This window comes from Panthera leo, chromosome A1, assembly GCF_018350215.1.
Source record: "Panthera leo isolate Ple1 chromosome A1, P.leo_Ple1_pat1.1, whole genome shotgun sequence".
Taxonomy (NCBI): domain Eukaryota; kingdom Metazoa; phylum Chordata; class Mammalia; order Carnivora; family Felidae; genus Panthera; species Panthera leo.
Window position 1 is genome coordinate 150,781,732 of NC_056679.1, and position 12,987 is coordinate 150,794,718.

Below are 12,987 nucleotides of genomic sequence, written 5' to 3' on the forward strand. Positions count from 1 at the left end.
GAGAGAGAGAGAGCGAGCAGGGAGGTGCAGAGAGGGAGACAGAGACCTAGAACCCAAAGCCAGCTCCAGGTTCTGAGCTGTCAGCACAGAGCCTGACACAGGGCTCAGACACACATACCATGAGATCATGACCTGAGCCAAAGTCTGATGCTTAACCGACTGAGCCACCCAGTCACCCCAAAAAAGAAACTATCTTTAGGATGAAGATGACAATGTAGAAGGCAGAGAAGAGAGAACAAAATAAAACAGACTTCGTTTTGATATCCTGGAGTCACTGAATCAAACCAGTACTAAAACCCACAATTACTCTACAATCAGGTGAGCCAATAAATCCTCTTTACTATTGAAGTTAGTTTCAGTTGAATTTTCATTACTTGCAATAGGAAGAATTATAAATGATATTGTATTAAATTATATTTAAGATAACCGCAGGATTGTGTTGTTTTTCTTCAGTGTTCCCATCAGACACTGTTATGGATGGATATGCAGACCAGGTGGGTGTTTACCTGACTGCTACGACCAAGATTCTGCAAACTGGTGGCAAACTAGGTAAACTGCAACTCATGTGCCAAAATTTCTTCCCTAATGGTTTTCATTTCTGCCTGGGAGTAGCTGTACTTACACAGGGTGGTTAGCTGAGCTGGGAAAGATCACCATGCCTGAAGGAACATTAGGAATGTGACCAAGGGCCCAAGATGCAAGGATATTTTGAACACTCTTTACCCCCACTTAACCTCACAAAATATATGAAAGAAGAGTGCTCATTGCCTAAATAATTTGGTACAAAAAGCTGAGGTGAACACATACAATGTGATACTTTTTTTGTAGAGTTAAAAACAAAATAAAAACATGGTTTTAACTAGTATTTACAAAGGCATTGAACATACAAAGGAAAGTAAAGGAATTATGACACAGGCGGTAGAAGGAGGGCTATTCCAGTTGGGAGATGGGTTGGTAGAGACCCACAAGGTTAATCACAAGTTTTCTGAATGGTCCTAACTCTGGTGTTGAGGAGGTCTTCGCAAGAGGCTTATTACTTTATTGAAAATACAACACAAAACAAAGCATGAATTAAACGATAAAACTTTGAAAAACTACAGGGTAAATTTGTATAAAATATGTCAATATTTTTTGTTTCCCTTCTAGACTTAGAAAACGTCAGAAAGCTCAATAACAAAGGCCTAAGTCGGAGACCTACTTCCAAAGAACTTTTCAAATGACTTGTCATTTTGTGGTGTAACTCTGCTTTCTTTACCTACAGTTAAGGACCTTTGGTCTGCCTCTTTGCTTAAGGGTGAATGGGACAAGTAATGGTTAATAAAGTTAGGTTGGTTGAATCAAATCTACTCCTTTCTTTCCTGCTCTCTTGTCTCCCAGGGTGCCTAGGAATATATTTTCAGTGATACTTCATATTGCTCAGGCTTCCATAGCAAAATACCATAGACTGGGTGGTTTAAACAACAGAAATATATTTTCTCACAGTTTTGGAGGCTGGGAAGCCCAAGAATACTGTGCCAGCATGTTTGGTTTCTGGTGAGGACCTTATTTCTGCCTTGCAGACAACCACCTTCTTGATGTGTCCTCACATGGAGGAGAGTGAGAGCTCTCTGGTGTCTTTTCCTCTTATTAGGACACCAGTCCCATCGGATCAGGGCCTGCACTCTGACTTCATCTAACCTTAATCACTTCCATAACAGCCCTATCTACAAATGCAGTCACATTTGGGGTTAGGGTTTTAAGTTGTAAATGTGGGTGGGACATAAACACTTAATATGTAACAGTGACCAATTCCCTGAAATCCTTTTTTTCCCCTTGGGAAAACTACTTATCTGGTTATCTTAGTCCTTTAAGTTACAAGTATAAATAGCTTCTTCATATTTTCATATACAAAGTCAGAGAACATTTTGAGAACAGCAGATTATCAGAATGAAGAATATGCTTGGGTCTCTCTACCAATCTGGCCACCCTGGAGGTGACGCATAGATGTTGGTGTTGGTGGTCAGATGCTCTGCCCGTAGGTACAGACAGGGTCTATGAGGCAAAGACTCAAATAGAAACAGAATCTACAAAAAAACTGTAACCACAAACCAAACTCCACTTATCCACACATCTGCATGTGAGGATAGTAATCAATGTCAATAATATTTTCTTTTAATGTAACAGATAACTATATATGTACATTTGTACATACATACAAAGACATACACTTAGTCTGTTTCAGAAATCATTAATTTTCTCTTCAACTAATCACTCTTTCTCTGGCACCAAAATACCAAAACCCCTTTTATGCGGTACTAAGGCCCAAACAGGTTTTCCAAAACCCGATTTTTAGAGTTGTACTAAAATCTCATGTCCTAATACTCATAAAGTAACTTTCTGCATTTTAGGCAAGCAAATGGCAGGCTTGGGACTTATCTTTTGATACCCAAGTATGAAAATTACTCTCTCCGTTTCATTTGTGAAATAGCTACTGTTCCTCTAAAGCTAACTTTTAATTTACTTATCAATGGTGAAGCCATTTTTCTATTCTGAATTAAGAATAAAGTTGTTGAACAAAAAAGGTGGATTCTTGCTGAGAAACGTAGGATGTACAGGAAAAACCTGCAGTGTGTTATGACTTTGTTTAACAACTAAATACTAACACAGTTTCAACAATAACTCTCATTAGAGGACTTTGCTTCTTTTGAAATACATATGAGAGGTTTGGATACTTTTCTCTTCATATATAGCATTTGGGTTGGTTATTTTATTTAAAAAAATATTTACAGTTCAGGTACATTCAACTCCTTTAAAACCAGTATTTGAGAATGACAATAAAAATTTAATTAAGTTAAATGTAGACTATTTTCTCACTTGTGGCCTGCATCTATCAAAGTCTTAGCATGAATGTGAGAACTTAAGATTGAGAGAACTGTTCTAGATATGTAATGGAGAAACTTGAAAGTCCTTTTCTGTACGTCTAGTTAGTAGATGTGAACAATAGACTCATACCTGCAGCGCATGAATGGGGAAAGCGGCTTGTGCAGGGTGCAGGAACAGTATCACCGAAGGTCTTATGGGTCAGAAATGGAATTTTAAAATTACTCCACTGCTTCACAAGGAACCTGTATAAAGAATAAAGTCAGTACAATGTGCTCTGAGGCTAGGGAGCGAGTTAACCACCTGGTGGCAACTGCCTTCAAAAGCGGTCAGAAGTGTTCTCGCTCTCTAATGTATTCCAAGGTTGGGGCATGGCATCCCCACCCACTGATCCTCAATTCTGATGAAAATACAACCAAAGGACTTTGCTGACCCTGAAACCGGCTTCTTTGGGTGGCCCCTGAGGTTAAAGTGGAAGGTTAAAGAAGCTCTAAGGCTAGACACCCATAAATAATGACTTGGGCCTCACAACTCAGCATTTTTGCAAACTGCGGCAGGCTGTCTTTGGTTTCTTAAGCCAGCGACAACTTTAGGCACCCTTAGTTTATGGAAATTGTCATAACCTCACCTCTAACTGACAATTGAGAATGGTTGAAATGGAATAGCATGATTATTTTTAAGGAGGTCAACTCTCTGTTTAACTCTGGGGGATCTCTTTTGTTCCTAACTCGTAAATTAGTAGTTATGTGTTAACACAAAAAGTGATTTAGAAAGGTCCTCCTTCACTAATAGGATTTGCTCAAATGCTTTACTTATGCCACACTGTAACAGTTAGTGCTTCAGTGGGGGTTAAGTAGGAATATTTGAAATTTTTCAGTGATTAACAAATCAAAGCCATTAAAGATTTTGGTTGTTTTTTGTGTATTTCTTGCTTTCAGGATTAGTATTAAATGGAAGGAATAAGATCCCTTTTAACTTGGAGGCAAGACTGAATTGATCTGATATGGATTGACTAAGGAAAAGATTTTTAGATACATCTCAATATACTGAAAATAAGATTAAGAAGAGGAATTTAAATTTCTTAAAAGGATGAAAAAATTTATATTTGCCTGGTAGTCATTATAAAATTATCCTCAGAGCCAAAATTTCAGGAAATAAACTATTTCATAAGAGTAACCATTAGTTACTAGTAAAATGAATAGCATAATCTAGTTTCTGGCAAAACAGGCTAAGGCAGTTGGTATTTTCATGGGAAACTACTCATTTCTGGATTACAATTGAGTTTGGAGAGACCTTTGAAAAAGCAAAGTGCTTTCAACCATGCCTCGGTGTGTTATTTTGATTAAAAAAATAGCCCCTCAGGTAAAATTTAAATATACTTTCCAAAAAGTCATGTTATATGTTTTCTAGCAAATTCAAATAATTGCTCAGAAGTACACTCATCAGTATTAGCAATTATTAGTAATAATGGCGATTAAATATATTTATATGAACAATGAGCACAATTATTTCCCTTTAAAATTTACTTTGTAATCAAGCAAGCATACTCTCCACCTGATAAACTGTGCACTGGTGAGTGAACATTTTTTCATTTAATATCCTTATTCGCATTTTTCTTGATGCTTATTTGTATATTTCTATTGATATAATAGTTTGCAAGAAAAAGAGCTCATGTCTGTGCCTGAAGGTGGAATCTTATGAATATGCAAATAATGTTTTGATGTGATGAAGTTTTTCTTTGGAATGGAATTGTGCCTCTTAAGTGATATTGAATATTAGCCATAGCTTAGGAAGGACATAAACCATGTGAAGACTTGAGGTTTTAAAGAAAAAAATATTTGAGAAATAGTTATAAAATTTCTAGTTATACAATGCTGCATTGTTGAAGCTGGTCTTACTTTTGGTTAATGCTTTGTTGTAAAAAAAAATAACTCCATTTAATTTTTATCATAGAGAGGGTTAGTGAACCAGTAATATGCAAAGATGTATGGATTATCTACCCTGTATGTTATAGTGCACTTCTTAAAATGCAAGTTCGGGAGCACATCTATTAATAGTTTTAATTTAACTGGTATAGAGGCACCTGGGTGGCTCAGGTCATGATCTTGCAGTTTGTGAGTTTGAGTCCTGCATCAGGCCCTGCACTGACAGTGAGGAGCCTGCTTGGGATTCTCTCTCTCTGCCTCTCCCCTACTTTTGTGCGCTCTCTCTCAAAATGAATCAATAAACTTTTAAAAATATTTTTTTAAAAATTAAAAAAAATTAAAAATTTAAAAAACTTAACTGGTATAACATAACCAGATGGTTTTTAAATGGCTTCTTTGGTGAAATCTGCAGAATAAACTAGTTTTTCATGGTATGTTGTACTGTAAAAATATTCTACTGATGTTTAATTTCAACCCTAGACAAAAATTATGCAAACAAACCTATGGAAGTATTAGGTTGGGGACATAGCAAGATAGTAGCATTGGCTTTTGAAATTATATCAGTGTCTAAAGAGGCTGACTGTGTGTTTTCTATTCAGGGTTAGACTGGCCTTCAGCTCCAAACACCAAACCAATCGTTCTCAAACTTTGGCCAGTAGTATCAAAACATTATCCAAAACACCTAGAGATCTTGATAAAAATACAAAAACTTAAGCCCTGTTTTAATTTAATAAGCACACATTATTGTGCTCTTTTTTGCCTGCCTGAGATTCTGATATACACCAAATTTTGGGAACCACTACACTAAAATAAACTTTAAAGAAAATATTAGGATAGTAAAAGGAAGCCTATGATAGTAAAAGGAGGTCAACCAGTTCTAAAATATTTGAAGTTTGACTATAGCTAAATAACATGATATTTTTAAGGGAAAGAAAAGTATAGGACTTTTATGAGGGAACGAATGAAGTTGTCTCTGTCTCTCACTTTAAGACTCTGAAGGGGTGCCTGGGAGGCTCAGTCAGGTTAAGCATCTGGACTTTGGCTCAGATCATGATCTCCCAGTTCGTGGGTTTGAGCCCCATTCTGGGCTGTGTGCTGACAGCTCAGAGCCTGGAGCCAGCTTCAGATTTGGTGTCTCCCTCTTTCTCTGTCTCTCCTCTGCTTGTACTCTGTCTCTCTCTACCTCAAAAATAAATAAACATTAAAAAATTACAATAAAGAATTTGGAAATAAGATTGCCCTCTGAGGGGCGCCGGGGGGACTCAATCTGTTAAGTATCTGACCCTTGATTTCAGCTGGGGTCATGATTTCATGGTTCATGGGTTAGAGCCCCACATTGGGCTGTAGGCTGACAGCTCACCTGGAGCCTGCTTCAGATTCTGTGTCTCCCTCTCTCTCTGCCCCTCCCCTGCTCATGCTCTCTCTCTCTCTCAAAAATAAATAGGCATTAAAAAAATTAAAATGAAATAAAATAAAGAATTTAGAAATAAGACTGCCCTCTGAGGGATGCCCGGGGGACCCAGTCTGTTAAATATATGATCCTTGATTTCATCTGGGGGCATGACCTCCTGGTTCGTGGGTTGGAGCCCCACACTGGGTTCTGCACTAACAATGTCGAGCCTGCTTGGGATTCTCTCTCTCTCCCTGTCTCTGCTCCTTCCCCATTCCCACCGTGTTTGTCTCTCTCTCTCTCAAAGAAAATAAACTTCAATAAAAAAAAAGATTTCTCTCTGAGATTTAAACTAACACAAATTTACAATTAAAGAAGGAGATCAGGCTACCATAAGTAATCCAAGATACTATGTCAAAAGGTGAGACAGAAATGTGGAACATTCTGAAAACACGGATCAGTATAAATTCAAACATGACTGTAATTAAAAAACATGAAATTCTGTCAATAATATTTCACTCCTTCTAAGGAAAGGCTAGGTTAAAAAGAAGAATGGACTAAAGAAGATATTCAGATGTCACACACATAAGAAGATGCTAAACAACATTTGTCACTATTGAAATGCAAATTAAACAGCAATGAAATACTACTAAACACCGATTAGGATGGCTAAGATCCAAAACACTGACAATATCAATTGCTGGTGAAGATGTGGAACAGGAATTCACAACACAAAATGGCAGAGCCACTTTGGAAATCAGTTTGGCAGTTTATTACAAAGCTAAACATAGTCTCGCCATACAATTCAGTAAACCATACTTCTTACTCAACTGATTTGATGTTCATACAAATATCTGTATGTGAATGTTTATTCATAATCACAAAGAAGTTGAAGCCACAAGATGTCCTTCAATAGTTAATGGATAAAGAAACTGATGTACATCCATAAAATGAAATACTATTCAACAATAAAGAGAAACAAACTGTCAAGCCATGCAAAGACAAAGATGAATCTTAAATGCATATTGTTAAGTGAAAGAATTCATTCTGAAAAGGCAACCTGTATGATTCCATTTACATAACTTTCTGGAAAGGGCTAAACTATACAAATAGTGAAAAGCTCAGTGGTTGCCAGCAGTTTGAGAGGAGAGAAGGTTGGTTAAGAGAAGCACAAGGGAATTTTAAGGTAGTGAAACTCTTCTGTATGCTATTGGAATAGTAGTTATGTGATACCATGCATGTGGTGAAACCCACAGAACTTTATAGCACAAAGAATGAACCTTAATATATGCAAAATTTAAAATACCATTCAGGAAGTTAAAGGATCCCACCATGGGATGCAGACCACGACATAATCTAATTGCACTACAAATGTATGAAACATTACCACTAAAGGCAGTTGGGGAATAAGTTGCAGACCTAAGGAACTTTGGAACTGAGTTTGTAAAACCAAAGGCAAAAACAACTATGCATAAGCACTGTATTCTAGTTGATCAAGTTGTTTTCTATGGTGGTATGGGTTAAAATTATGAAAACACTATACCAGTATACTGGATTGAAAAATTAAGTAATGGATGATGGATGGTGGGAGCCAGGTTTCTCATCGTTGCAGTCAGAAATAGCGGATTACCAAGGGGAAAAGGCTAGAATGACCCATATTATAATAGATAAGGGTTGGCAAGTTCAATATGAACAATGTTCAGTTTAATATATAGATGGATACATATAGAGATATTTATAGATATGTACATATACCCAGGTTAGTATACACACATATATTTCCTTGTTCTGTTAGTTAAGAGAATCTAGAAGCAAGGACACTGCAGCAGAAATGAGTATATGTAGAAACTAGATCTTGGTTTTTAATACCACTCCAATAAAAGGAAGCAAGTCTCCTTGCAGAAATACTGTTCTAGAACTGGGGCAGGAAATATAGAATGAACCTGGAGCATCTTATAGTCCCAAAAAGCAAGGAAGTTCTGAAAAAAGAAAAGTAGAACTAAAAAAAAACATAATAAGCATATGTCAAGGAACACAAAATCTAAATGAAAAATGGCCAAACTGGAAAAATTTGAGCAACGAAATAAAGATAATAATATTGGATTATAACTGACAGTATAAAATAAATAGCCATGAATCCATCTAGATATAGATATATAATTATATATGATGAAATATTTGAAAAACAAAAAAATAAATAATAAGTAGGAGGAAGTAGCTAAGTCTCCTGTGCAGAATTCCAAATAATTTATGTAGATACTCACCCTTTAAGGAGAGAGAGCTTAGCACCCCACACTATAAGTGTGGGCTATAGTGACTTCCTTACAGAGTGAAGCATGGAAAGGGGGGGAAAGAGTAACTTTAGAGTACAGAAACCTGACAAACATCCCTTTAGCCAGATGATCAACGTCAGCATCAATAGGAATTATACTGACATTACATATCCTTGATAGGATGTGATGAGAATGACACTTCCCCTCTGTTGTCTTTTCCCTCAAAACCATAATCCCAGTCTAATCATGAGAAAAATATCAGACAAATTCCAATTAACAGACATTCTACAAAACAGCTGACCAGTACTCTACAAAATTGTCAATGTTATCAAAACCAAGGAAACCCTAAAAAACTGTCACAGCCAACAAAAACCTAAGGAGACATGACAAATAAATGCAGTGTGGTATCCTGGAACAGAAAAAGGATGTTGGATCAAAACTAATGAAATCTTAATAAAGTATGGGCTTTTGTTAATAATATGGTATCAATATTTATTCATTAATTACATGAAATGTACCTATTATAAAATGTTAGTAATTAAGAAAATTGTGTGTGGGGTATTTGGGGATTCTCTATACTACCTTCATAACTCTTTTTGTAAACCTAAAACGGTTCCAAAATTAAAAAGTTCATATATTTAAAAACAACATGGACTCTGGAAGAAAAAATAAAATAGCAATAATCAGATCCTATTCACATCACCTTTTATTAAAGGTTTGGGGAACCCAAGGACAGGGCAGATAACCTCATACTGAATTTTCCCATTCCACTCTGCCCTTCTAACTAGTCATCTTCTCTTTCTCCCTTACTTCATTCTCTGCTGTCTCTCCAGCCACAAGTTCTTGTTCATTTCTAAGGCAGAGCCATTCATTTGTGTGGTTGTATCCTTGCTGCCTGCTAATCTTTGACCTCAGGATCTCACTTCCATCTTAAAAAAGACACTACATTGACCAAGGCAACTCTACTGCCCCAGAAGCTTCTTTACCTTTTCTCTGCTGCCTACAAATCCTACTCCAACCAGCCCACTATGTAAGGATATTCTTTCTTCTGATTATCTTTAACACATTAATTTACACTTTTATTTTACATTAATTATATTTCTGTCATGTTTTTTTTGAGATTATAGCTTACTTCCATTTCTTGGATAACAGTGCATTGAGTCATTTGTTTTCTGTTTATTCCTTTATAAAAATTTACTTCTAAGTAGTCTATCTTTCATTTTGCAATAGTTTACTAATTAGAAGAACTGTATTAACTAAAACTAAAACAAACATATTTCCATTTTGCATATTTCAAGTAGGAAGCTCTAGCTTAGGAGGGGTTCTTTAATATATACACTCTCCCAGAAACTAGGTCCCTTATTCCAGGCAGAAAGTCAGTTTCTTCATTGGTGTAGACTAGGCTATAGTAACAAAAAGACTCTGAAATTTTCTTGAATATACTCAAATTTGCTGAATCACAGCATTTCTTTTTTATATAACAGACCAGGGCAGTTGCTCAGAATGGCAGGAATGGCTCTACTACATGCATTTATGAAGGATTCTAGGCTACTTCCACCTTCTGGATCCACTTTCCCCTAATGCCTCCTCATCCTCTACATCCAGATGGTAGAAAGGAAAAGTACATGGTGCAGCATGGGCCCAACCTGGGAGTGATACATATTTCTTTTTCTCAAGTTCCATTGGCTAACCTATCTGCATGATGGGGTAGGAAATGTAGTCTTTCCTTTTGCCCCGGAGGAATGAATAATGGAAATCCAGTAGTCTCCTCTCCATCTGGGTAGAAAAGTTTGTTTTATTTAGCAAAGTTTGTTCAGTAGAGACCAGAGCTGGATGGTCACAAGGGCCACATAGTTGAGAATGTGCTTGAAATCAGCAGGGCAGTAGAGGTTCTCTATTGGTGAGTTCCATTACGCATTTGAGAGAAAGACTGGAAGACATTGATACCACATTTGCCATGTCATTCCTCATTGAAGAAAAGAAGAAATGTCTCGGATTCATCAATGCAGCGATATCAGAGCTGACGAGGCAGCAATTGTTCCACTTCCCTTATAGATAGAAGTCCATTCAAAAACATAGCTTTACTTCCAGTTGTATCTCTTCCAATGAGAGAAGGTAATAAATCACAGTTATGTAAGGTGCTCTGCTACTTTCAGTGGGCGGCTCAATCCTACTTGGATTTTGAAGGGAGGAGGAGCACCTACCATATGTAAACAATATTACATCATTTGGCTTTTATTTTCTCTTAAAATCACTTATGTAGGTTTCTTTTTTTTTTCTTTTTCTTTTTTTTTTTTTTTAGATAGAGGGAAAGTGTGAGCAAGTGAGTTCAACTGGCGTGGGGCAGAGGGAAGGAGAAAGAAAGTGAAAGAGAAAGAGAGAGAGAGAGAGAGAGAGAGAGAGAGAGAAAGAATCTTGAATAGGCTCCACACTCAGCACACAGCTCCATCTCATGACTGTGAGATCATGACCTGAGCTGAAACCAAAAATTGGAGGCTTAACCGACTGAGCATCCCAGGTGACCCTGCTTCTGTAGGTTTCTAATGTATATCTCTGTTTGTGTGCTTCATGAAGAATATCCTTAACTTCTTTATGGGGGCCCCTTCCTAAAAATGTAGCTTCATATTATGCTTCAAAGACAAAATACTTTTAGAATCCTTTTCCCTTTTAAAGTCCCCTTTGCAGCTAATTCATAAACCATCAAAAATATCAGTGGTATTAGTTTATTTTTAAACCTTAATTTTTACCCAAAATAGCTTTAGTTGGCTTGACCAGTCAAATCTAATGTGATTTCAAATGATTCCTGGTTCTTTCAAAATATTAAATCCATGAATTGACACCTTTGAAGTTATTTAAAGAAGTTTGCCACAGGCTTTGAAATTCTAAAAACAGTTCCAAAAATATTTCAAGTAGTACAACAACTTTGGACTGTCTCACTTCTTAAGGGGAAAGCTCTGAATGGAAACGTTGACTTGATGCGAAGTTCTGGTAAACTTGATTTTAAAACAACAAAATGAACATTACTTTAGAGTGAACTTACATAAAGAAGTAAATAGTCAACTTATCTAGTGTGAAAAGTAAAGCAGTTATACAGATAATTGCTTTATCTAATCACGGCTATTTATGCTTATTTATTTTATATTTTTCATTGGAGTCCTATATGAACAGTTTAAAATATAAAATAGATTTATCAGCCTTATTATAGAGAAATAGTAGTCTCCTGCCTTCTCTCTTCCTGTTCTATTTCCTCTTTCCCAGAAGTACTTCCAACATTTTTGGTTGATGTTTTGCTATTTACCTCCATGTCTCCAAAAAGCATGTTGCATAGCCTCGTCTTGTTTTCAGTTTGGGGTATTACCTATAGATCTAGTGCAACAGAAGTAGAAGTTCTAGCTCACTACTTTCCTCATGCTCCTATAACACATGCACAACTTTCACTTCCTTATTCTCCATATATATTTCTAGCTCAATTTTGTGCTGACATTATTATTACTATGGAAATATTATTCATAGCTGTGCTATGTAGTAAATCAGGATTCCTTTCCCTTTCCTGTACAACTTTTGAATTAGTCATTTTGTGCTGTTTTCCTAGTTTTCTCTGACTTATTTATCACTGATTCAAGTCCAAACTCTATGTCAATTGCCTAAATTTCTCTCAAGTACGTTAAGATGCTAGAAATATTCTACCAATTTTATTCTGCATTCTCAATTTCATCTTACAAAAGAAATCTTTCTTCAAGTCTTCTGAATTTTCCCATTCTGGTTGTGGTTTTCTCAATCCTGCATTATGGTTATTTGGGATCTTCTTCTACCATAATTTTTGGTTTTTCTTTGCCTTACTCTGCTAATTCTTCTATATTCTCCCTCTTAATTTTTTCTTCTTTCCGATGGAGCAAATCCTCAGGCATTCTTCTGAGAAAAGGCACACGGGAAATAATTGAGATCTTACATGTCTGAAAATACCTTTATTCTGTCCTAAATTGATATTTTTCTAAGTATAGAATTAAAGTGTAGAAATCATTTTCCTTCATAATCTTGAAGACATTGCTCTTTTGCCTTCAAGATTTAAGTAGTGATATTTAGAAATTAGATGCCTTCTTCCTCTCTGATCGTTAGTTTGTGACATGCCCCTTCTGGAAGCTTATCAGACCTCTCTGTGGTCCACAGTTTTCTGACAGTCTGGTGTGGATTTATCTTCATTTTCCTGGCATTCATTCAATTATTTAAATCTAGAAAATTAAGTGTTTTAAGTATGAATAATTGTCTCGTGTTATACCTCTAGTGATTCCCTCTCCTCCTGTGGTATGTAGAATTCTACACTTGCCCCCCAGGATCTCCACTCAATAGTATACATGCCTTTATATCTCCTTGAGTATAGATAGAACCTTTAATTTACTTCTAGCCAAAAGAGTATGGCAAAGGAGATGAAATTTCACCCCCCCCCATGATTATGCAATGTTATATAGCAAAGCAAAGTGATTTGGCAAATGTAATGTAGATCCCTAATCAGCTGACTTTAAATTAATCAAAAGATTATGCT